Below are 26,048 nucleotides of genomic sequence, written 5' to 3' on the forward strand. Positions count from 1 at the left end.
TGTCTGCACATAGTGCCTGGAACTGCAGCAGCAACCTTGTTATCCAGAAGACAGTTAGGAAAATCTGTTGGGATTTTGTAGTAGAATAATGGGGGAAAAAACTCAGTTTCAAATGATGTCTTTGAGTTGATAAATTACATCTGAAGCCTCCCTGCACTTCTTGTTATGTGGCAGAATTATTCCTCATTGTTTAAATGAGTTGATATTAAGCTTTCAATTATTTAAATCTCAAAGCATCTTTACTGCTATAATATATGTGAATGATATCCTCAGTCATGGGGCCAGCTCATCTAGATTGCCAGGGTACTGCATTAACAGTTTCTACTTTGGACAGGTGTGTGTTAAAAAATGCTCAGCTTTGCTCTCATCGCCTCAAGGAAATCTTTCTCATCCTCTGCCTAACCTTCAACTCCATTTGATTTGGATGTTTCTCCTCTGAGCTTTCATAATAACCTCTTTGGTTTTATTGTATTAATGTTGTTTCTGTCTTCCCACTAAGCTTTGAGTTCTTTAAGGACAGCAAGTGTTTTAGTCATCTCAGTAGCTCCACTCTTAGAATTCAAAATGGAAAACAAAATAAATAAGTTATTCACCAGATTGCTGTGACTCTTTTCATTAAGGTATTAAGTGGTATGTGTGTGTGTGTGTGTGTGTGTGTGTATGTGCGCGCGCGCGTATGGGCATGCACATATGCGTTCATACCATTTTTATTAGAATTTGGTACCTTTACCCACTCACATGCCTGCTGTATTTTCTTTTCCTATCTCATTCACATGAGGCAGCATCTCTCACAAATGTAAACCCAACCTAGTTGACACGAAACTCCTATGCCCCCAAGGAAGACTTAAAACTGCTTGGAGTATCTTGTCTTGCTGGAAGGACAATTTGAAGAGTGTGCGGGTCATTGAAAGCAGGAGAGGGATGCCTATTCATTCTGCTGAAAGACTTCTCATTATGCTACTGGCCACAAGGTGTCCATCTCTCAGTAGGAAGAATGCATAGCTTCTGGAGAATGTGTCTGCCGCCACCCCCAGCTCAAGGGACTTTGAGAAGTTGTTTAAGGATTGTGTAGGTGGCTTGAGACTCTATCCAAAGGAATAGGAATGTGTGATCTATAATAGTTATTCAATGACTAAGCTACCAGCATCACAAGGCCTGCAGATGACTAATAATTATTCTCATTCTACAGGGTATGGTTTGCAAAACAAAGTAAGCAAGGCCTCTGCTCTTTTGTCCTGTGAGTCATTCCTGTAAAATGAGTACCCTGGGCTCCAGTGGTAAGGTGCAGGAGCACCAGGAATACTAGCTGGTATTTTCCACTTTTCTCCCTGCCTGCTCTATCCACCTATCTCCCCTACAGTCCCAGTCCTTTTGGGGCCACACTTCCCCTTGAAAGCCTTGAGGGGAGGCTGTGCTGTGCTGGGGTTAAGAATCCGACTTTGACTTCTAACATAGAGGCTCACATCTGGACTCCCTCATTCCCAGATGTGTGGCCTTGGGCAAAGGACTTAGCTTCTCTGAGCTCCAGTGGTTCTCATTCTTAGGTGGAGATAATGAAGTAAGTTATAGAATTGTTATGGAAACTAATGGATATAAAGTGCTTAGTATACTGCCTTAGTGTAGACTAAGAGCCCAAGAAATGGTAATTATTATTAAGATTAGCTACAAGTTTTCCTCAGGCTGTCTGCAAAGAGTGAAATAGCTGTACGATTTAGGGACTTTTTTTTTTTTTTTAATTCTCTAATCTTTTGTTTACTCATCTTAAAAACCAATTATAATAATCTTTACCTTGCAGTTTTGTAGGCAAAGTAGAGCAGGACATGGCAAAGTGTATGGCATAATGTAGTTCCTTTACACCTATGTATTTTTTATTTTTTCTTTTCATGGTGGATGGAAGATTCCCTTGGTGTGTTCAAATTCCTAAAGTAGCTCTTTCAGGCCTTTATGGTAGAAGGTGTTAGTTCTTCAGCTCTAACCCCAGGAGATTGGTTTCCTAACACTAGCATATACACTGATGCTGGATATTTATCTGCCGTGGAAGATAAAAGGGGTTTGGAGTTTCTGAAAATGGCAGAGGCCTGGGCACTGTTGACATGTATTACCCTGGATAGGGTGTGGCCAGTTGCAAACCCACAGAGGCCAGACCCTGGGCAGTACAATTTAGAAGTAACGTAGACAAGGTGATGTCTACAGGGCCCATTCCCAAATGTTCTGGGCCAGGAACTATGATGGTGTGCTTATTTAAGCATAGAGAGAAGGAGGAGCCCCTCACTAATGACATCCACTGGGCTTCCTGCCATTCTTCCCACTGTGGGCTCACAGATGAACTTTACTCGATTTTGACTAATAAATGATGTGGCATTTTTTGGATGCTAATGTGGAATAAGTTCAAATTGAGTATATCTATAAGCAACAAGTAAGGTAGGGCCTAATCAGAAAGGCTTAATAAATGATAGCTAATATTATTCTTATTCTCTCTCAAAGAGAGATAGGGTTTCAGGCACAAAACTTGAGTGTGGCTTTTGGAGTCAGAAGCAAGAATATCATTGTTGGCTCCATCAGTTACTGTCTTTGCTCTCTTAGGCAAGTCGTTAAACCCTCCCTTTGCTCATCTATATGGTTCAGATGTTAAGAGTCTTTTTCACAGAGTGCGGTTGGTCATAAGAGATAAATGATGGAATCATGTCTAGCTTGTATAATTGATTGATAGTTGTTATTATTAACACTACCATGGTTGTATAGTAGCTGTTGAGGGAAGCTTTGTGCTTTTCACATTACAGTTCCTAAAGATCAGTGTAGAAAGGTAAGAGTTCAAGACCATCAATTCCAACTCTATTGTGCTTATTAACATTCACTCTAGAGGATTCTGGGATGCTTTACAGTGAATATGTAGGCTTAGAAAAACATCTTTTGAGAATAGCCATGAATTTTCATGTTGATAGTCCTGACATGAAAAGCTCTGCATGGTTGGAAATGACCAAGGACAAAGGTAGGGTGATAGGATATTTTGAAAAACTTTCAAGGCAATAGTGTTTTCTTTGGGAGTAGTGGTAGAGTGAAAAAAAGAGTAAAAATTTTGGGAACATGGAAATATTGCAATTTCATCTATAATGCCCTTTGTAGATGTAAATGAACTTTATTCTTTTAGCAAAATAAATTATTTGCCATAAACTTTTTTTTTTCCCTTTAAAGATCTAAAGACCTGGTGTGGGATGAAGAGAGAAACCTCTAAACATTTGGAGAATGTTTTTCTTTACTGCTTTTCCAAATTTATTGAGAGTAAAAATAAATCTTTAAAAACACCTGCCACATTTTGTTTTGGGAGACTCTTCATGCTGGATTTAGTGTAGACTAATATTACACCTCTTTTTTTGTTTTCTTTACAGTTCGATTCAGTACATTTTATTTCCATTTAATTCAGTATAACTTAATTAATTTATCATCATTGACTATGTGTTTGTACCTAGTCTTAACCAAATGGGGAAACAAAAGAAACAAGTGTCACAGCCTCATATTTCCCTGGGAATTCTGAGTGCTTATGTAAACCGAGAGAACCTCAGTTACAAGTGGGTAACACTGAGGTTCTCTCGGTTTACATAAACACTCAGAATGCCCAGGGAAAACCCTACAAATGCAGGTGGGAAGGGCCCAAGTGCATAATTCTGCCATTCTTACTCCACTTGATATTCTCATTTATTCTCTAATAGTTTTTCAAAGAAAGAGAAAATGGAAGGCCTAGAAGAAAATTGAGTGTCATGGAAAAATGTTGCAATCTATTTTTAAGTGAAAGCAGTCAGATTGTAGATCTATATATATAGTATAATCCAAATTTTGTATGTGTGAAGGAGAATAGTAAACATAACTTATTCTATCATCTCAGATTTGACTCCAGTGCCCAAACTAAACAATAAGTGCCCAAATCTTCTCATTTTCTAAAATGATGTGCTAAGCCATCAATTAAGCATTTGCAAGGAAGACATCACAGAGCCGGTTGTCTCAGCATCAGCTCATCACCCACCTCAATATAAAGGATGCTGAGAATTGATAGGAGATTGGATATCTGGGAAAATGATCTGGGGAGAATTACTGGAGGCAAATACTTCCTTCTCACTTCAGTATAAGCAAAGTGTCCCAGTCAGCTATCACCATAATAATGCTGTGTAACAATCTCATAATCTTATTGTTATTAAAATAAACATTTTCATGAAGTTGCAGGCAGGCTGCAGGTTGGAAGATCTAAGCTGAGCTCCTCTTGGCAGCTCTAGTTCAGACTGTGGTTTTGTCAGGCTTGTTCTTAGATGCAGATTGGGTTTCAGTCTGTTCCCTGTGTCTTGTTTTTCTGCAACCAGTGGTTGCCCAGGACATGGTGGGATAAATACAAGAATTAGCTGAAAGATGTAGTGTCTCTTAAGATCTTGGCTCAGAATTGGCACAATGTTGCTTCTTTCCATAATTGATTAGCCAAAACAAGTCAGATGGCTTGCTCTACATCAATGAGACTGGAAAAATAAACTCTACCATGTGGGGAAGATGTATTTACTAAACAACAATTTGCCAAAGAAAACTAACTGGAGAACTTAATATGTTTCTGTTGGTATTTGGGGAACATAAGCACCAGTACCTGATCTTGGATTGAAAATGTTTATAGAGGACTATGTTGAGAAGTTACGATAGTTGCAGAATTTAGTTGGCCTAAGATTTATGTGTGTTCCTGGTATGCCAGGAATGAACTTTATGGAAGGGAGCTAGTTATAGGCTGCACTGTAAAAATTTTCTAAGAGGATGCTACCTGGAGAGATGAAGTGACCAAATGAGATAATGTGTAAGTGGAAAGGAAGGCAGGGCCTGAAAGACTGTTGTGCATGACCAGCTACTGCAAGCACTGAAGCAGCAGGAATTGGTTCTTCTTTATCAAGAAATATTTATAAATTTAAAGAGTATCTTTATTGGATGCTTTTTATAATTGAGTATCAATTAGGGCTCAATCAGAGGAGCAGAACCACTATAAGCAGGAATTAGATTTTACACTGTTATAGGAGCTGGTGGGAATGTCATGCAAGACTGGTGGTCTGTGTCTGATGTTGAGCCTGAAGTCACTATAGGTTACCCAAGCCAGCAGCTGAGCGGGGAGATGGACAGGGAGTTGGGAGAACAAGGGAAACCCGTGAGAGGTACTGGATTCCACCAAAACAAGCTGAAGCATTTGTCTGTCTCCCACTGCCTCCAAACTTAATGGGGAAACAGGTACTCTTCACATGGAGTTGCACATACACCTGACCCAGGGCTTGAAGAAGCTGAAGGAAGAGATCCAGGGAGAGCTGGAGGAGCTACAAGCTCAGGAGCTGCCCCAAAGTAGCAACACACTCTAGGAGCTGTAAGCCCAGGTCCTGCCCCACACAGCAATGCAATGTAGGAGCTGTAAGCCTAGGTGCTGCCCCATACCAGCAACACAAGCTGCCAGATCAGTGAGCTGCCACATGCATGCGCTGCCAGTGTCTAGCACCCTACACCAAACTTGAAGGTGCTAAGTATGGCTGCTTCTTCACTATGGTCTTTTGTATCTTGTGTACATTTTTCTAACAGCCTCTTCAACCTGGAACCTCATGGAGATGAAACTGTGGGAATTGAGTTCCCGCTTAGCTAAGCTGACATGTTACAAAGCCAACATGCCTTTTAATCTCTTTGGAGAGTTATAAACAACAGTTAGAAAGTGAGGGACAATGTGGATTGAAGAAGCAAGTGAGAGTGAAGAAACCTGCCTTGAAACCACAATGTCTTTCCTCACTCAGGTTCCCAGCCTAAGGCATGTATGCACTGTGGAGTGGAGAAGAGCTTTAAGTTGGTTGAGAGAGAGTATGAACTTTTTTATATGTGAAAATGAATAGAGAAATGATGGAAATTGCATGAGATTTCATGCAAGTGCTGAGAAGCATCAATCTTAAATAATGAGATTCAGAAGATATGATTAAGTACAGAGTTTATTCAAGTGCAAAACCTCAGGGTAGCAACCCAGGAGGAAACACGGATTCGAAAAGAATGGGTCAGTGTTCCAAAGTAGGGAAATTAAGGCTTTCACTTACATAGGCAGAGATGGAGAAATTTAACAGTCGCAATATTTTTCTTATAAGACCAATACATATGTTACAGTGATTTCCTTGGTTACAGCTTCCTACGTTCCAAGGTAGATTGCTTTAACATTCCATAAGGAGGGGTAATAGATTCCTGGGGTCCTATCTCTCATGCCTTTTGGTCTTTCCTAATCTTCTATAGTACAGGAATAAGTAAGGGAGTTAATCTATGATTGGAGAAGCAGAAGTTGCAGCTGTATGCTACACATGACCCAGGCCACATAGCCACATTCCTCTCAAGGCTCAAAATAATATAAAGTTCCACCAGGTTTAGGTTTAAATTCTTTAATTTCACGGAAGGGAGGATCACAAGATCAAGGAAGAAAGGCAGGGTGTGAAAAAATAAAGTAGCTTTTGGCTGTATTTTACTTTGACTGGATTTTAAAAATTGTATATATATATGCAGGTGTGTGTGTGTGTGTGTGTGTATGTGTGTGTATTTTGGGTTTATTGAAGTATATAAACTTGCTGAGTTACAAACATCAAACGATTTTTTCCCTAGTCCATGTTCCCAATAATGCTGTATTAAATCTCTCATTCATAGTGTAGCAGATTTCATAATTTCCCATTCCCCTTGGTTGCACAAGTTCTTCTGGCTTAAGAGACCAGTCTCATCTTTTCCTGTCACTTCAGTGCCATCTGGGCTTGAGGCTTGGGGGAGGTGGTTGGGAGGGACCTTATCTGCTCTTTACCCTTCCTCCTGTATCCTTTCTCTGGGAACAGTCCTCCTCACCCCCTCATATAGAGATAGGTGCTGCAGTGTGTGGGTGAGTGGAGGAGAAAGAGGCCAAGGACAGGCATTGCTTATTTAACTCATGGCAGGCGCAGTGCACTCTATTAGTGGTTTTCTTTCTCTGGCTCACACTGAAGGTCCTTACAGCCCTCTCTGGTAGGTTTCCATCTCTGTGGCTCCCTCATGGTCAGTGCTTGGTCATTTTTCTGAGCCCCCTCCCAACTGCAGAAAGAAGATGTAACTCCAGATCCCAACCCTCTCTCAGATGCCTCCTTGTGGTTCATTCTCAGCCTCCTGCTGCTTGGGTCCTCCTCCTAGGCAGCCCACATGCTTGTGTGAGTCTTTTCTTCAGTGTCCACTTGACCTCCAGAAGGTGGCCGCCTCTGCCATGACAACTGAAGGAACAGGCTGCCCCATGGATGGTCTCCCTCTGCCCCGCTCTCTCAGTGAGGCTCTGTTTTCCTACTTAAGTAGGAACAGAGCAAATCAACGAGGCTACATTCTAATCAGGTGCTCAATGGGAATGAGAAATCAGTATTCCCTTCTTGAAAGTGTTCCCAATCTTTATGAATTATTATTTAGGAAGACCCTCTGTTTAGCTCTCAGATGTGCTCTAGACCAGCATTTCCACCCAGCAATCATAGATGGCCCCTTTCTCCAGTTTACTTTTACAGAATGTAAGGTGGTGGTTGGTGGTGTTGCTGAATTACGGCTGCAGGTAGCAGTGAAGTTCAGCCACTTCTTTTTGAAAACCACTTTATTGAGGTATGATTGACATGTAAAAGGCTGTACATATTTAATTTTTACAACTTGACGAGTTTGAGGATACATATACAGCTGTGAAACCATCACTGCCACTAAGGTAAAAGACTGACATATCCATCACCTCTCAAAGTTTCTTTTAGTTCTTTTTACTATAATAATAATTATTTTTTTGGTGGTAGAACACTTAAAGTAAGCCTACACTCTTAGCAAATTAAAAAAATATAATATTGTATTTTTAGCTATGGGTACTATGCTTTACATTAGATATCCAGAACTTATTTATCCTAAATAACAAAACTTTGTCCCTTTGACCAATGTCTCCCCATTCCTGCCTGCCCCTGCACCAGCCCTCGGCAACATCATCCTACTCTCTGCTTCTATGAGTTTGGCTATTTTAAATTTTATGTTTAAGTGAGGTAATGCATTATTTGTCTTCCTATGCCTGACTTATGTCACTTAGCATAATCTCCTACAGTTCCATACGTGTTGTCACAGATGGCAGGATTTCCTTCTTTGTTAAGACTGAGAAATAGTCCATTGCATGTATATACCACAATTTCTTTATCCATTCATCCCTCAGTCGGCATAGAGTTTTCATATCTCAGCTATTATGAATAATGCTGCAATGAACATGGGAGTACTGGTATCTTTTCAAGATACTGATTTTGATTTCTTTAGATACATATGCAGAAGTAGGATTGCTGGATTATATCCCTCATGGAAAGACTCAAGGAAGGTGTTTGGCTTTATTTAGAATGTATAGCACTTAATGCCTCTTTGTTCACAGTTTCATTTGTTAATTCTGGAATAACAGAAAAATTCCCACTTTCTTTTTATATACTTACAACACACACACACATACATACCACACCCATACCCCATGGATGAGAGAGAGAAAGTGTAGCAGGGGCTTTGCTGAAATATTAACAGTGGCTGCCATTGGGCTGTAAGATTAGAAACTGTTTTTCCCGTCTTCTCTGTGCTTTACTGCTTGCTTCACCTTTTCTCCAACAAAAGTGCACCCAGTGTATCTCTCTTAAAATAAGAAGATGAAGTACAATAAACATGATTTTAAAACTGCAGCACCATTCCACTGATAGAACAGATGTGAGAGGCAGGGGCTTGGGTTTTCTGACCTCCCAGGGCTCTCTGCAGGCTCATGATTTTATGAAACATCAGCTGTTCTGAATTCCTGCAGCACCTGCCACAACAAAAGGAGGCCTTTTGCTGAGCATACTAATGCAGTTGCACACGCCTTCATAGAACAAAGAAATCAAAATGAAGAGTTCATTAAGAATCCTTTGGACGCTGTCCATTCTAACCTGGCCTGAGCCCTCCAGGGGAGGTAGAAATCCACCTGCAAGGGAAGATGTCCTATGTCGACAGAGTCCCCACCACCTCCCTTTTGTGCTCTCTGGTGATCTCCTGCCTCCTCTTTCTGGTCCTTTGCCTCCCATTTGGCTCACACCTCAGCTACTGCCTCATCTGCAGACCCCTCTGGCATCTGCTCCTCTAGCTATGTCTCTGAATTCTCTCATGGACCAAACTTTGCCCCCACACTTTACAGCTGTGCCTGAAAGACAGGTTGGCTTCCCAGGAGGCAAAAGCTGCAATGAACAGGCTGCCCCTCAATCCTATTAGCTTCTTCCTCTCTGCTTTCTCATACACCTGGCTGGTTTTTTGTAGTCTTCAGGATTAGCAACCCTTCCCTTGGCTTTGTAAGAGATGCCATGCTGATGTCCATTTCTTCATAGCACAGCATCCTTTCAAGGTTTAGGTGACTTCTGCCCATCCTCTCCATGGGAGGGATGCTGAGGATGAAGAGTATGTTCCTCTTCCTACCCCCTCACTCACTCTGTCTCAAGGAGGGAGGGATTGCCAGTCGGATTGATCCAGACTTAGCACTTTCTGGGACATGTTTATTCGTGAGTGAGTTCACTGCGCTTTATTTTTTAATTTAATTTTTTTTTTTTTTGAGACAGAGTTTCGCTCTTGTTGCCCAGGCTGGAGTGCAATGGCATGATCTCAGCTTACCACAACCTCTGCCTCCTGGGGTTCAAGCAATTCTCCTGCCTCAGCCTCCCAAGTGGCTGTGATTACAGGCATGTGCCACCAAGCCTGGCTAATTTTTGTAATTTTAGTAGAGATGGGGTTTCTCCATGTTGGTCAGGCTGGTCTCGAACTCCCGACCTCAGGTGATCCACCCACCTCGGCCCCCCGAAGTGCTGGGATTACAGGCATGAGCCACCATGCCCGGCCTTCACTGTACTTTAAAAGCAGGACTCTAATCTCCACTTCTTCTTGTGCTTGAACATAATCGGCTCTCTTTCATCTTTTTCACTGACTTAGTAAACATTTAATACTGAGGATTCCATCCATCCTCAGTGTAAGTCAGTGCCCACTGAACTCCCTCTTGAGTGGGGTGAAGCAGGTTTGTCATTCTCACCTGTACAGTTTCCTGGCTCAGTGAACCAAGTTGTGCTGTCGACTGGTTATGTATCTTTCTTCTCCAGCATGCCTAAGCTTGCTCCTCGCAGGGCTTTAAACCTAAGCCATGCTCTTGAATCCAACTTTGATTAGGGATCTACAGTGGAACTGTCACAAGCCCAAAAACCTATAAACTAAGCAGTAGATTTCCATTTGACCATTGTTCGTTCGGTGTAAATATCAAGTGGAGGTGAGGAGGGAGGCTGGACGTTACTCTGTCGATGCTGGAGATTGAACAGACAATCTGTGGGAAATTTGGTGCCCTTCTATGGCTTGGCTTTGGAATAAGCTTCCATTTATTCCACTGGGTTACATTCTCCCATTGGTCCACATTAAGGTGCTGCTGTAGGAACTTGAAGCTTTTGCAATAGTGTGGATGGAATTCTCATGCTTCTCTTTCATCCAGAACCAGCCTCCTTCCTGACCTGGGATTATGCAAAGAGAGATAATATGCAAATGAGATCATATATTCCATTTCTTTTTGGGCCAGTTGGATTTAACCTAGTGCATGTTATACCAATAAGCACCACTAAGTCTTTGCATAATCCCTCTTCCTCCTGATGGAATCTATGATCTATGATCTCATTGGTACTAACTCTGACAAGCCTAGGATATTCTGGGGGAAACTGGTAGAAATTACAGAAGACTGAAAACTTAATGACCTGCCCTTCCCACCCGCCAACCTCTTCTCTCTAGGGGAAAATAATTCAAATTGTTGTGGGAACTTCAACCCTTTTTTTCCAGTGTCTCATAGGAGGGGACCGGGCAGAATATCATGATCACTTTGCTTTAAGGAAGTAATTCTTTACCAATGTAAGCATAATGGTTTAGTGAAGTAGAACTACCGGTTTAAGGAAGGGGGAGTATAGCATAGTGATTAAGAACATGGACTTTGCATTCAGATAAATTAGGGCTGAAACCTGGCTTGATTAATAACTAGCTGTGAAACCTTGGACAAGTTACTTAATCTCTTTCAGTATTGTGAATATTCTTTTTTAGAGGTAAAGGAGGGATAATTATAACTAACTCATAGAGTCATTATAAGAATTAAATGAGATAATGTAAGTTCTTCAGCACAGGCCCTGACACATGGTAAGCTCCCAATATATGGTAGCTACAATACTGTCTCATCATTGTACCATAAACACATTCTGTCTCCTAATGTGATGGGTTAAAATGGAGCAGGAAGAACTAGGGCAAGCAAGGACAATGGATCACAGTCAGGTGTCAACCCCGGGTAGGGCCTGGGTGAAGACCTAGGGTCAAAGAGGGGAGGACGTTCAGGACACAATGAACTATTCTCAGAGATATATCTGCATCTTCCCTAAACTCACCAAAGCGCCTTGTTCAGGGGCTGGGTGGGGATACACTTGGATACTGGAAAAGGCAATAGATTTCATTTGAGAAATGGGTTTCCATTGCTGCCTTTTGTCTAATTTGCTGGTTTCCTGTGGCAGATTGCAAAGGTGGTTTCAATTCTTAATTTCTTTAGCCTTGTCTCTGCTATGTGACTTTGCAGATCTTCATGCTAAAGATGGACTCTTTTACCCATGTCTTGAATCTGGGCTGGCTCTGTGACTTGTTTCATCAAGTGTATCAGAAGTAATGGTTTCCTAGTTCCAAGTCTAGACTTCAAGAGGCCCATGTGTTTCTATTACACTTACTCTCTGTCTCTCCATCCTGGCCGTAAGAACATGCTGGGCTGTAGCTTGCTGAAGGATGAGAAACACATGGAGCAGAGCTGAGTCATCCCACTGGACCCAGCAGAAGCCTGAACTGATCAGTGGACTGCGAGCCATTTCTGAGCTATTTGGGTGATGAACACAGATGAGCAGAGCCAACCAGCCTGACATCCTCGATGCATGAACAATAAAGGCTTATTGTTGCATGAGGTTTTGTGTGGTTCATCTTATGTAGCATTGCCATGAAGACAGATAACTGAACGGTTGCAATATAACTTCATTTTACTTATCATTTTGAATTCACTCATTCACTCAACAGGCATCAAGTATCTATCATGTATCAACGCCGGGCTAAGCATTGTTGGGGAAACATTGTTTGGTGATAGCAAACAATAATAACAAAGGAGACAAACAACTGTCTCGTTTATTCACCAATATATCCTTCTGACCTAATAGAGTAAGTTGGCACTTAGTAGATGTTCAATAAACATTTTCTCTCTTATGAAGACATAATGATGCAATAAACATATGTTGTTGTATGTGAGTGTAGTATGTGTGTGTCTCTGTTCCAGATAACTAATTAAATATGTCATTAAAATATCAGGCCCATTTTTCTTGCTGTCTTCTGGAATGGCAGAAATAATTTCCTATTCTTTTCTCCTCTGTCTTTTTTTTTTCTTTTTCTTTCCCCTCCTACAATGTCAGCAGCAGAAACTGCAGTGTGCTGTTAAACTTACCTCTATAATAGAATGTAGATGTATAAATCAAAACAGCTTCTAACGGGTTGTCTGCAGTAATAAATGCTACGGAGGCTGCCCAACTGGCAGTGTAAGAGAGATTATACAAACTGCTGCCTGGAGAAAACACAGCATCATGAATAAACTCAGCCTTGAATTATTTATATATTTTAGGCGTTTTTTTTCTCTCCTCAATCCGCAAGGCCTGGGAATGATTTTCACTGGGAGCTGAGTGTCTGAATTTGGCTGTAAAAGGAAAACAGTTGCGGTATGTCTTAGTCCAAGTTTCAGGGTGAAGATAGCATCATGTTACATGAGGAGTCAGCAAGGCTGGCAGGGCAGTGCAGTGCAGTGAGAAGATACTGCTTAGAGCTCAGAAGAGGACAGTTTGAATCCTAGGAAGTTGTGTCTCCAGGGGCTTGTGGGCTTTGTGGACAACCTTGGACCCACACAATTGGATGGAGAGCCCCAGGGCCCACCTCCAGCACTTCTACCAGAGGATGCTGCATCATTCTCTTTTATGAAGTAGATTGCAATCTAAGTTTTTGTTGTGGAAAAAATGGTTTTATTATAAAAGGAAAAGTTTGGAAATCAATGGCGTGACTAATCTTTGAGACTCTATACAAGTGAGCTTCACCTCCTTCTGCCAACTAGAGACTCTGGGGACCCTTTAAAAACTGTTAATGCCAGGGTCCTAATCTTTATCAATTAAATCAGAATTTCTGGAGATGGGGGTGGACATCAGGATTTTAAAATGTATCCAGGTGACTCTGATGTGCAGCCAGGGTTGAGAACCTCTACTTCACACCCTTCATTCATCTAACAGGACAAATATTGAGCACCTGCCATCAGCCAGGTGTTCAGCAGAGGACGGAGGATAAAGTGAAGAATGGGACAGGCCCAATCCTTGCCTTCATGGATTTCTCCATTTAAGTAAACACACAGCTGAAATTTGGAGGGATATATCCTGATACGGGAATATACAATACTATGACAGTAATAGCAGGATTGATAATAGCCATTATGATAATGTTTATTGCTGGGAGAATGTTGTTTTAGTCTTTTTAAAGACTCACGCATTGTGCTAAATGATTTGTATGAAGTATCTTATTGGACTCTCATTCCAAGTCTGTAGTTAGGTATAGTTACTATCTTTGTTTTACAAATAAAGTACACGAGGCCCAGAGAGAGTAACTTGCCCAAGTTTATATAGCCCATAAAAGTGGAGTCTGGGGGAAGGGGTGCCCTGCCCAGACTTGGCAAATCAGGATGATGTCTCTGTACTTCTTGACTCTTTGAGTACACTTTGGAGCTGCAGAGATTGGGGAGCTGAGTGGATGTCAGAGTATATGTTGTAGAAGAGAAGCTGATGTTTTTCAAAGCATTGCATCAGCATAAAGCAAGGCCTTGCATGCATACATGTGTGCACACACACTCACAAAGTATTACTGGCAGAAAAGATTATGAGATAACACTTTTATTTTACAAGTGAGCAAACAGAAGCAGAGAGAGCTGATGGCACAGGCACAGCTTTGCCATGCTGGAGATGAGATCCAATTCTTCTGATTTCTTCTTTGAGGGTTCTTTAACTCACCCCGCTGTGACTCAGCTTTCACAGGGTGCTCTTCTGGCTTACAATCCCAAGATTCGAGGGAAATTCCACCCGATTTCACCAAATACATTTTCATCTGACATTGCATAACGAAGTCACCTGAGCTTGCAGTGATTCACTCTGCAAGTACCTTGATTCACCCAGCCCACACCTCAAATTTTTGATGCCCCATTTCTTCCCATAAGCAGGCATTGTGCCTTCAGTAGGTGGTGGAGAACTTGTCATGAGAATGCTATAATCCTTTCCACATGTTTGAAATTGGTACTTTTCTAAGTTCCTTAGCAACCATTGTCTCATACAATCTTTCCTAGAGTCCCATCAGTAGGCAGGAAAGTTGCCATTATCAACCCATTTGGGAGGTGAACTTACTTGGGTTTAGAAATGACCTGCCTCATGCTCCTCCTGGGAAGTTGATGTTATTTTTATGGTAACAGGATGATGGTCACTACTAAGGAACTCCAGCCACATCCTCACTCGCCCTCACACAATGTCTTCACAATCCCATCTGCATTTGCTCCAGCTGTGTTTCCACCAGCAACCTCAGTGCTGGTTCCTCCTTGCTGAGTCATTTAGGCTGACTCATCTTCTGGACTCCAGAGATTCCCTAACTGCATGCTTCAGTTAGGGAAAGGTATGTTTATGTGTGTGTGTGTGTATGTATGTGTGTGTGCATGCATGTGCATGTGTGAGGTGGTCCTTATTAAATTCTTATCAGAACACTTCAGAATATTTGAACTGGCCACGACCCGATTGCTTACTGATATCTGAGTGTCCCTTTTCCAAGATAGAAATGTAGTTCCTTGCTCTTTTCCAAATCTGATTTGCAATAGCTGCTGCTCCTATAGATCCAGTCATTTTCCCCTTTTTTCTCTCTTTTCATTTATTGATTCCTTCTTCTTCTAACCATCACCAACAGTTTAGCCAAGATAATGTAAACATTTCTCTAGAGTCTGGCCCAGTCAATTCTCTTAGAGGCTCATATTGTCCTTAAAATCTAAACGATGCAATGAAAGAGAACTTTGTTTCTGAGCAGTTCCTTGAAGACTACTGCTTGAAGACTTCATCCAAGTTGAACCTTTGGAGAACCAAACTGCTCTCTTGAGACCCTTTCCCTCTCTTCAGCAAAATCAGAAGCTCCCATTGCTAGAGTCAGGATGGGTACAGCAGCCATTCTACTCAGCAGATCTCATGCTTAGTAGGATGACGGCCAAGAGCTAATCAGAGGGAATTTGGGGACTTGGACTTGGGCCAAATGGGGGCTTTCAAGTAGCCCTGTTGGGAAGAAAACATACATACCAGGCTGTGTAGAGAGTCAGCAAATAGTTCCTCAGAGACCCAAGGTCAATGCTGGGTCCAAAGAGATTGCAAGGAGTGAGGCTGATTGGCAGCAATTGTCACGGAACTAGGCAGGTTTGAAAAATACTCTGTTCCTTTTATTCTGTCCCGTTAAACTGAAAGCATTTTTAAGCTTGTGGTTTTGAACAGCACATCTGGCATGATTAAAACCTAGTCATTGTATGAATGGGCTTGTTTGGAGGATTTAACCCTCAATGAATATTATCTGATGGGAAAGTCAGGGAAAGCTTCTCTCTGTGTCTTCAAAGACTTTGGTAGAAAGAGAAAGGAGCAGACAACCTTTGAGTTTTCAGATCCTGGGAGGACCCTTTCTGTCTCCAACCCTCCCATCCCCAGATTTTTTTTAAGGACAAAAAGGGGCTCTTCCTCTATCATGAGGCTTCTAGTCTAGGGGGACAGGGCCCTCAGAAGGCAAGCCCCTGAGAACAGTCCCCTTTTTGGTGGGGAGGAGAGGTGTTGAAACTCCCTAACACTTACACGTGATGATTTTCCCTTCTCCTGGGAAGCACGTGAGATTAACTGATGATGTTTTAATATATATATTTTTACAGAAACATTTAGGGAGAAAGCTGCTGCTTAGTGTTCTACATGAGGAAATTGAGATGTACTCATAATTTCTGCCTTTCTTTTCTCTCATCTATTACTTGGAACAGAAACCCTGTGGGGCTGCAGAGCTTTAGCCAAACTCACCAGCAATCTCTCCATGGTGTGCCCTTAAATTCTGAAACCCAGAACTGTTGGCATGACTGAAAAGTCTCATCTTCAGACAGAGAACTGGGAGTAGTATAAATAATAACTGGGTGCTTTTTCAGCTCTTTTGAAAGAGAATAAGGGGTGTTAAACCCTCTCTGTGGGTGCCCTGAAATTTCATTTTGCTGTGCCGAGAAAGGAATAAAGTGCTGTATTCATTTTCAAGAGCTTCCTTAACAAATTATCATAAACTGAGTGATTAAAAAAACAGAAATGTACTCTGTTACAGTTATGAAGGCCAAAAGCCCCAAATCAAAGTATCAGCAGGATCATGCTCCTCCAGAAACTCTAAAGAAGGGTCCCTCCATGCCTCCCTTCTGGCTTCTGGTGGTTGCCACCTATCCTTGGCATCTCCTGGCTCCTGCACGTGCTACTTCCGTCTCTGCCTCCATCACCATGTGGAGTTCTCTCCATGTGCCTCTGTTCAGTTGTGTCTAAATGTTCACCTTATGAGAACACCTGCTATGGTTCTTATAAGATTAGGGGTAGCCCCTAATCCAGTATGATCTCCTCTTAACTTTATTACATCTACAAAGACCCTATTTCCAAATAAGGTCACATTCACAGGTCCTGGGAGTTAATGGTCAAACATAACTGTTTAGGGGACATAATTGTAAGCATAACAAGTACACTCTGTGCTAGATAGGGGAAGCGGTCCATGATTTGGCAGGTCCTAGACAACTATGTCAATTGTGAACTCATTCAACATCATTCCAAAATGTATTTACCAAGTCCCAAATATTTCCCATGCATAGGCTGAGCCCAGGGACAGGGAATGCAGCCAGTTGTTCTCAGAGTCACTAGCTAGGATAATATCTGCTTGGAGAGCTGTTATAGGATGTATAAGTAAGAAAACTGACATAGAAAAAATGAGCCTAGTACACAGCACAGAGTAAGTATTCAACAACTGATAGCTGTTACAATAGGCGGGGTTCTGGCTACTTCATGATAATGATGACCATTAATAAACACTAAGTGACAGGTGATGCCAAACACTTTGTATCATCTCATCCCATTGCATCAGCAACTCCATCAGGTGTGTTTTCATCAGCTCTGTTCTCCAAATGATGACATTGAAGCTTAGAGAGGCTAAGGAACTTTCCCAGGTCACACAGTTGGTCACTTTCAGGACTAGGACTTTTCAGAATGCAGGTTAGTCTAACCATGCTATGCCAGTTCTTTCATTGTCTCTCAAAGGATGGTCCTGAGTCAATCAGTGGCAATTTCTAACCCCTTTCTTGAGGCTTAAATTTTACTTTACATGTTATTACAGTACAGGTCTTGCTTGGGCAGACCTGGAAAGCCGATGGCAAGCCTCAGCTGACCCCAGGGAGGCATGCCCCTGAAGCAGGCACTAGCTGTGAAACAAGCTCCTCCTTCTTGAATTTTGTGGAAGCTGATGTATCTGAGTGCCACTTTTTAATCAAGAAGACCGTCTATCTCCCGTTGTCATTTGATCTTTCTTGAAACAACAGCTACAAATCTCCAGGCAACACAGACATGACGCAGACAAAATGAAAACGGAGGAAGCAGCATCTTTCTCTCATTAATGGGAGAGGAGAAAAAGCACAGCTCTGCCTCAAGTGTTTTGGGAATGTGTTATTTTTAGAAAAGGACATTTTGTGATTTTAGTTGTTTGATTTCTGAGAAGGTTTTCTTTTTTAAAGAAATCAAAAGAAAATAGTAGATTGAGCAGTAACAATCAATCAGCAAAAGAATATTGCGCAAGGCATGGCGGTAGAGACAGAGAGGTTGTGAGGTTTTATTCCTGCTCTTTAGATGTTTAGAACCTAATAAGAAAGATTTTATACTGCTGTCTGTATAGAGCTCGGAAAATAAGGCAATCTGATCTATTGTGGTTCACAAAAGGGAGAATAATTGGAGAGGTAAAAATTGCGGAGCCCTGAAGAATGGATGGAGTTGTTTATTCATTTGTTGATTCAATGAATATGTACTGAACACCTTCCCTGTGTATAGCAGGCACTGATAAAAAAAAGCTGAATGAGACCTTGTCTCTAACCTTGAAAAGTTTATAGACCAGTGGCAGACAGAAAATTATACACCAAAAAACATGATGAAGTAAATGATGGAAATGTGAACAGATAACATGGGGCCATAGGGGAAGAAGAGGTGATCAATTCTAAATAGAAGAGAGAAAGAGAGCTGAAGACTTCATGGAAGAGAGATGGGTAGTTAAGGATGGAGATGAGTTGACCAGAAGGAAGAGCAGGAGAGGTAGTTGAGGCAGCACATGGGTGAGGCTCTGCTTACAGCTGGGAGTGGTGAGATCTTGCAGGTGTGGAAGGATTAAGCTTGCAAGGTGGCTGGGAACATCCATATTTGCAGGAAAAAGGGAAATTTTTAAAGCATTGGATGCAATGTGGCAACTTATCAAATCTTTGTTTTGGAAATGAAGGTCACACATTAGGGACCAGACCACTAAACAAACCAGTGTAATAAGTATCAAAAGGGAAGTAGTTTGGATTCCCATAGGAATTCAAAGAAAAACCACTTTATCCAGACTGGGCCTGTCTGCAGAAGACTTCTTGGAAGAAACGACATCAACAGGAATTAGCATGATGAAGGTGGGGGTGAGCGAGGGGAAGACAATTCTTCAAGAAAGACAGAGTAGATCTGGTGCATTGCAGACTGCTCAATTTGACTGGAAGATAAGGGGAGATGTGTGTGCAGTGAGGATGGGCACGAAGCAGGAGTGGGTGGATTTGTTCAAGCCCTGAAAGGCCTTCTCAATAGAGCATTGAGACTTGAAGGGCTTTCAGCACTGTGAGACCTGATCAGATTTGCCTTTTAGAAAGGGCATCTGGCTGCTGGGTGGGGAATATATAGGAAGGATGCAAACAAAGAGGAAGAGGAACCTATCAAGAGGATGTTTTGTATGAATCAAGGGGAGCTTAGAACAGAGTAGAGACAGTAGAATTGGAGAAAATTAAAAGTGCATTAAATGAGCACTTATTTAGGAGGTGAGAAGAGAGGATTTGGTGAGTGAATGGCCTAGAATTCTGTGGGGAGATAGAAGGCTAGCGATGGAGAATAAAAATGGAAAACTGGGAGAATAGTGAAGACAGTTACAGAGATATAGGACACAGGAGGAGGAACTGCCTGGGATAAAGAAGACTACATTATGGAAGACAGGTAAGGACACAGCTTATGTTGCCTGGGTGTGTGGGGAGTTTAGGGTGCGAGGAAGTGAGTGAAGAAGGAGCAATTGGAATGTCAATTTAGCAAACATTAATTGAGCTATTACTGTGCCTCAGGCCCTGGGCTATATACTGGGACCAAACCCCATGTGTAGAATATTTTCAAGGAATTCCAAAGTCTAGTGAGAGATGAAAGAGGGTGAATAGATAATTTCAGGATGATGTGTCCATGTGGCAATAGACATATGCACAAGGTTCTAGAAGAAGATTACTTAATTGGGCAAATATTGGTGGGCACCTACTCTATGCCAGGATGGTGCTAGGTGCAGTGGACTTGGCAGCAAGCGAGTCTAATAAGAGCCTTTCTTTCAAATAGGTAGCATTTTACTGGGGGACCTAATAAACAAATTAGAATAGACAGAGATTTGGGTAAGTTCCAATGTGCTAGTTTGGGTTCTGGGAGATCAGAAGTAAGATACAGATTGGTGAGGGAACATGTGGAAGATGCTGAAGGAGCCTGGAGGAGCCACCAGACTTCAATGCTGGTCTGACTCCGTGGTGCAGGGAGGGAAAGTAGGAAGGTTGCGTGGGAGAAGTCTCAGACAGCTGTGCAGTCAATGGAAGTTTCAGTGAAGACGATTGTGGGTCCCCAACCAAAGTTGCCCGTCAAAGGAGTCCCATATCTTCCAGGAACAGGCTGCCTTTTTGTCCTGTCCTACTTAGCCATTGGGTGGGAGCATCTCATGGGAAGTATGGCTTTGGAGCATGTGAATGGGTGGATTACAGAGTGCAACAGCAAAAGCCTTTGAACAATTATGCTTTGGCATTTGGAAGGCTGCAAAGCATTTCCTGTAGCCACCGTAGGTATGGAGCAAGTAATCCAGTTGCCAAGAGAGGATAACCTGGGAGAGTGAGATTTACATGATCAGGGATGGATGATCTCTCTGAGGAGATGATGTTTGACCTAAGACCAGAGGATGAGAAAGATCCAACTATGTGAAAAACCTTGCAGAAGCTTCGTAAGTGGAGGGAACAGCAAATGCAAAGACCCTGTGGTGGTATCTGAGGGTCCCTCAGAAGTCCAGCATAATTTGAATGTAATCAAAAGAGGAAAAGAATTGCAGAAGATGTAGGCAGGACCAGACAGCCCAGGGTTTTGTAAATCATTGAGAGGAGTTTAGCTTTTATTCTGACTCCACAGAGTGGGGAATTTAAGTGGGCAGTGATAGATCTGACTTCTATTTAAGAAGACCAGTGTGACTACTGTGTGCCTATATGGTTTTCAGGAGTGGAGAGGAGTTAAATGGTAACAGATGATGGTGATGTGCACAGTCAAGGCACCCTGGCCCAGTCTGGGGTTACAGGGGGTTGCTGGTGTGGTGAGAAAAAGCTTCATGGAAGAGAGGGCATGTGAGCTGGTTCTTAAATGGATAAAGTCTTAGAGCAAATTGCAGAAAGGAGGTGACATTTCAGGTGAACTTCACTGGCTCTGTGAAGGGAGGAGCAATCTTGTAGCACTTCTCAAAATCACTAAAACGCAGAGCCAAAGCAGTCTTTAATTTAGTGCCTTTTATAGGAGAGAATATGGTTCAGGAGTAACCAAGGACATTTACAGGTGAAAAGTACTTAAATCAAAGCGACAGCATAGTTAGGGAAAGGAGACCAACCATTTCTTTTTTTTATGGCAGAGAACATTAACTGAATACATCAGAGACCCTGATCATGTCAGAGACTGAAGCAGAGAAACAGAGAACACTCATCTTCCTTCTCAACCTGGCTCTGGATGCCAACTGGCAATGCTGTGAACCAGTTTGTGCTTGGAGGGCTCAGAGGAAGTCAGTTTTGGAAGGCATTGGAAACTGGTTTTTCAGAACCTACTCTTTGCTACCCCTTTCTATGTTGAAAATAAAAATGTAAAGCCTAATTCACAGTCACAACAATGACACCAAGAAATAAATCACAGACCAGAGTCCAAACATCTGGTCACGTTGCTCATCTACCATCTGGTGGGTCTCCTCTCAACTCTGTATTCTGACTGTCAGTCATCTCCCTTCTTCTTTGTCTTCACTGGCACTATTCTAGGTTTATAGTTTTGAAATAGATTTCTAATTGGTTGCCCTGCCTCCAGACTCTTGTACTGTATACAGGTCCAGTGACAAAATGATGGTTTGTTTTACAGTCCACAGATACATTTTACTTATTTTTTTAATGTCCATAACACTCTTTGGAATAAGATTTAAAAATTGAAAAATGAGATGATTTTACATAAAAATCCATATTTCCTGTTTATGCTAAAAAATTGAATGATCTGACCTCACTGGTCCACATCGAACAACAACTGGGTAAATCTTGCCGTTTTGGTTTTTTTTTTCTTTTTAACTCGGGTGTCGGATTTTTGTCCAGTTCGTCACAATCTCTCCTCCTTACTATTGTTTTAAACCCTTCTTTTTTGTTACCTGTCTGAGCCTAGGAGATATTTGAACTTAAAGACATTACTTCAATGCTTTATACAGACTCATTTTTCTGAAACACGAATTTGATCATGTCACACTCTTGTTTAAAAACCTTCGCCAGCCCGCTTGCCTGGTGGATAAAGTTCAAACACTTGACCCTAGCATAGAAGGGCCTCCATAACCTAATCTCTTCTCTCTGTGGCTCTTCCTAGCTCACACTCTGCCCAGAAGCCATGCTGAAAGGCGGTGCTCTATTGTACCCCTCTGTCCTCCGCCTGCTGTAATGTCCTAGTTTTAGCTGAATATCTTTTCCTCAATTTTTCATCAGGTAAATGTCTTCTCCTTAGTATCAGCTCATACATTAAAAAAGTCCTTCTCGAACTTTTGCGCTTTCATTACCTGCTTCTTCTTCACTTTCTTAGGACCTTGGACCCTCCTCTATTGCAATGGTATTGCCAAGCCAATTCTTTCTCCTTGTTCAGACTGTACAACCCTTAGGGCTCTGAGCCATCTTTGCCTTTGGGAATTTATTGCAGAGTAGGTGAATGGTGTTCACTGAATAAATGTTTCAGATTGGAATATTTGATCTTTCATTTCCTTACCTATAGGATGGAACCGTAATACCTTCTGTTCACATACAGGAGAATCATTGTGGGGATCAAATGACATAATGTCTTTTGTAAAAATGTTAACAAAGCACTTGGAAACTGCAAAGTAATATATGAGTAGATGGAATTAATAGAGAAAATGTTGTGTTCTCAACTTGCTTAAAATAATTTAACTGTGTTATTTCTAGCAAGAACAGTGATCTTGAAGGCAGGGTTATAGTTTCTGTTTATAGTTCCAATTTTATTGCCAATTAGTTGGATGACTTAGGGAAAGTAATTTTGCCTATCTAGACCTCAGTTTCCACAGCTGAGCTCCGGAAATTTTAAGGTATTTGTTATTTCTTTCATTTTTTTCTCCAGTCTTCCTAGAAGTAAAACATTTTTCTTGTTTTCAAAGACTTTCATTCTTCCACATTTGATATGGTATATTAAACATAATACAATAATGAATATACAGCCATTCGTTTTTTTCATTAAATATACAAATAATTGACAATAGCTATTGTGTGGTGCTGATTACTAACATTTTCTTAACCTGGAGTTATTTTCATTATTTAATCAACATTAACAAATGAAGGCTTCAGAGCTCAGAATTAAAAGATCTTAGCAGCTATATTACAATGCTTCACTCAATCTTATCTAGTCTCTTGCTCTAAACCCACATGGCAACCTCATCTTTCTTCCCATAACACTCTAAAGTCACTAATGTGATTGATAGTTTTGGGTAGAGGAGTTTAGAGTGGGGAGAATGTGGAGGAAATGAGGACTTCAGTTGGAGGGAATAAAAGCTCTATCCTTTCCTTGTTTTCTAATTGCAGCTTATAAAGTTGATTCACTGACTGCTGGTTTGAAATGGTGTCTGCTAACAGTCGCTGGTACAGCTTCTCTGTAATGTGAGGTAAAATACCTATAAAAGCTTAGAAGAAGATGTAAACTCAAAACACATCCATAAACTTGGACTGACAATTCCCTGAAGACTGGATCTGGGAGGACTTTTTGCCAACAGTAATGCCAATGAAACTTAAAAGAAGAGAACATTCTATGGGTGTGGGTGTGATACTGAGGAAATGCTCTGTAGGCAAGAGGTAAGAAGGACTATTATTTTCGTTGTTCATCTCCTGGATGGGGATCCCCTGGATGATGGGTCCCCTCAATTGTGTATACCTGAATGGATTCTCTGGTGAAAATTGATGACCACCCAGAACTTTAGTATGTGCCTTTATTTTTGTAAATACCTTATCTGCAGATACAATGGATTAAGGTTTAAAATGAGACCATACTGGGTAGGCTAGACCCTGAATCTAACGAAAGCATCTTTATAAGGGACAGAAAGACACATGCAGTGAGTTACAGACAGAGTATGTTTCAGGCCACATGAAGACAGAAGCAGAAATTGGAGTGGTGGGGCCACAAGCCAAAGAATGTCAGGAGCCAACAAAAGCTCAAAGAGGCAAGGAAGGACTCTGTTGTAGAGACTTCAGAGACAGCATGCACCTGCTGGCACTTTATTTTGGACTGACATCCAGAACTGTGAGAGGATATATTTTTGCTGTATTATGGGCAACCCTAGGAAACTAATACAATGGAAAACTCAAGTTTATGCCAAGTGTTGGAAATGGAAATGCCTAAGGTAATGAAAATGAGTGGGTTGACCAGGGAGGCACAGAGGCGAAGTTGAGAGGGCACGTGGTCTATGAAGACACATCCAATTGTTGTCTTCTAAGAATGCAGACATGGACTTGCCAAATATTTTTACAGTTCAGAAGAAGCTAGAAATTTGGGTTTCATTTGTGTTATTTGTTTTTTAACATTGCCCTAATTTTATTTCAAACATGGTACTAACCGTGTCAAACATGTTTGAGAAAGTTATGGGTAGCCAGTATGGTGCCTCTTGTCTGGGTCTGTATTAGTTTGTTCTCATGCTGCTGATAATGACATACCCACGACTGGGTAATTTATGAAGGAAAGAGGTTTAATGGACTCAGTTTCACATGGCTGGGGAAGCCTCACAATCATGGTGGAAGATGAAGGAAGAGCAAAGGGACATCTTATATGGCCCCAGGCAAAAGAGTGTGTACAGGGGAACTCCCTTTATAAAACCATCAGATCTCGTGACACTTATTCACTGTCACAAGAACAGCATAGGAAAGACCTGCCCCCATGAATCAATTACCTCCCACCGGGTCCCTCCCACGACATGTGAAACTATGGAGCTACACAATTCAAGATGAGATTTGGGTGGGGACACAGTCAAACCATATCAGGGTCCCTTTTAGCCATCCTTGTCCTGTGCATTTTCCCCATTTTATAAGAGGCAGAATTGTGTTCCTCTCGTCTTCCATTGTTTATTTTCCAGCCTCAGAGAAGATCTTGCTCGAAAGACCACAGGACAGGGTTGGAAGGCAGGAGCAGGAGGGTTTTTGTGGCAGTGATGCATAGCATAATTGCGTGATGGTTATTTCCACTCATTAACTGTCTGTCTTATCAGAAATCCAGGAAGAAGTTGGACAGAATTCTATTTTAGTCTACCAGAGCCGTGGTTAGTAAAGCCTGCTGGAATGTGGAGCTGATCTAGGAGCTGTGGGCATTCAGCTGGTGAGTTATGAAATGGGAAAAATTCCCTTATCCCCCTAGCAGGGTGCGTGATGGGGGAGTGACTCATTTCTTTGGTGCCTGCAGCTCAAACCTCTAGAGGGAGTATGCAGACGGGCAGATCGTGGGGATCATGGACTCCAACCCCACAGCAGTGTCTAGGGTTGGGTGTTTACAGCTCTGGAAGCCCCAGTGTGTTACAGTGTGCTCTTTCAGCTTAGATATCTGCAGGCGGCTTGTGTTAATCAGTGATTTCAATCAGACCCTCTTCCTTATCACAAGGACATAGGGCTTTCTGTATCCCGGGGTTCTTGCAATAGTGTACCGGAAAAATCAGATCACACGTTGGCATGGAGAATGAGTGCAAGGTTTTATTGAGTGGTAGAAGTAGCTCTCAGCAGATGGATGGCGAGCATGAGAGGGATGGAGTGGGAAAGTGGTCTTCCCTTGGGTCAGGCTGCTCTGTGGCTGGGCTGTCCTCCAACTGTCCTCAGCCAAATTCCACATCATCCCACCATCAATGGCCTGCCAGTGTCTGTTGGTGTGTTCTTCTGCCTGTGTGTTTCTCTTGACATCCACACACTGGTGTGTATGCCTGCTAGGGTCTTGAGGGTTATATAGGCACAGAATAGGGGGCATGGTGGGCCAGAGAGGTCTTGGAAAATGCAACATTTGGATCTGAAAACAGGAGTGCCTGTCCTCACCTAGGTTCGTGAGACTCAGACAATTTACTTCCTGATTACTGATTGGGGGTGAGTGGGAGAAGGGAAAGTATCTGAGGACATATTCTACATTATCAAAATTGATTACAAATGAAGAGGCCAAGAATGGGAAAGGCAGGGCCTGAAGAGCCTGGTGAATCCTTCTTCACTCAAATTGGACTCCACTCTCAGGATTTCAGTCATGGTGCAGTTGTGTATCCAAGGGCAAAGCTTGGCCTTGATGTGATACCCTCATTGGTTTTGCTCTTACTCCAATTTTCAGGGG

The 26,048-nt window shown here is 41.9% G+C and overlaps 1 long non-coding RNA gene across 1 annotated transcript in view; it reads left to right on the forward strand.

The window, feature by feature from the left end:
- LOC134739400 (uncharacterized) overlaps positions 1-26,048 on the forward strand; it is a 141,586-nt gene that overhangs the window by 38,770 nt on the left and 76,768 nt on the right. The window contains exons 2-3 of the long non-coding RNA XR_010126007.1: positions 23,288-23,554; positions 24,958-25,064. This is a non-coding gene — a long non-coding RNA (uncharacterized LOC134739400). The remainder of the gene's footprint in view (positions 1-23,287; positions 23,555-24,957; positions 25,065-26,048) is intronic.

This window comes from Pongo pygmaeus, chromosome 3, assembly GCF_028885625.2.
Source record: "Pongo pygmaeus isolate AG05252 chromosome 3, NHGRI_mPonPyg2-v2.0_pri, whole genome shotgun sequence".
Classification (NCBI taxonomy): domain Eukaryota; kingdom Metazoa; phylum Chordata; class Mammalia; order Primates; family Hominidae; genus Pongo; species Pongo pygmaeus.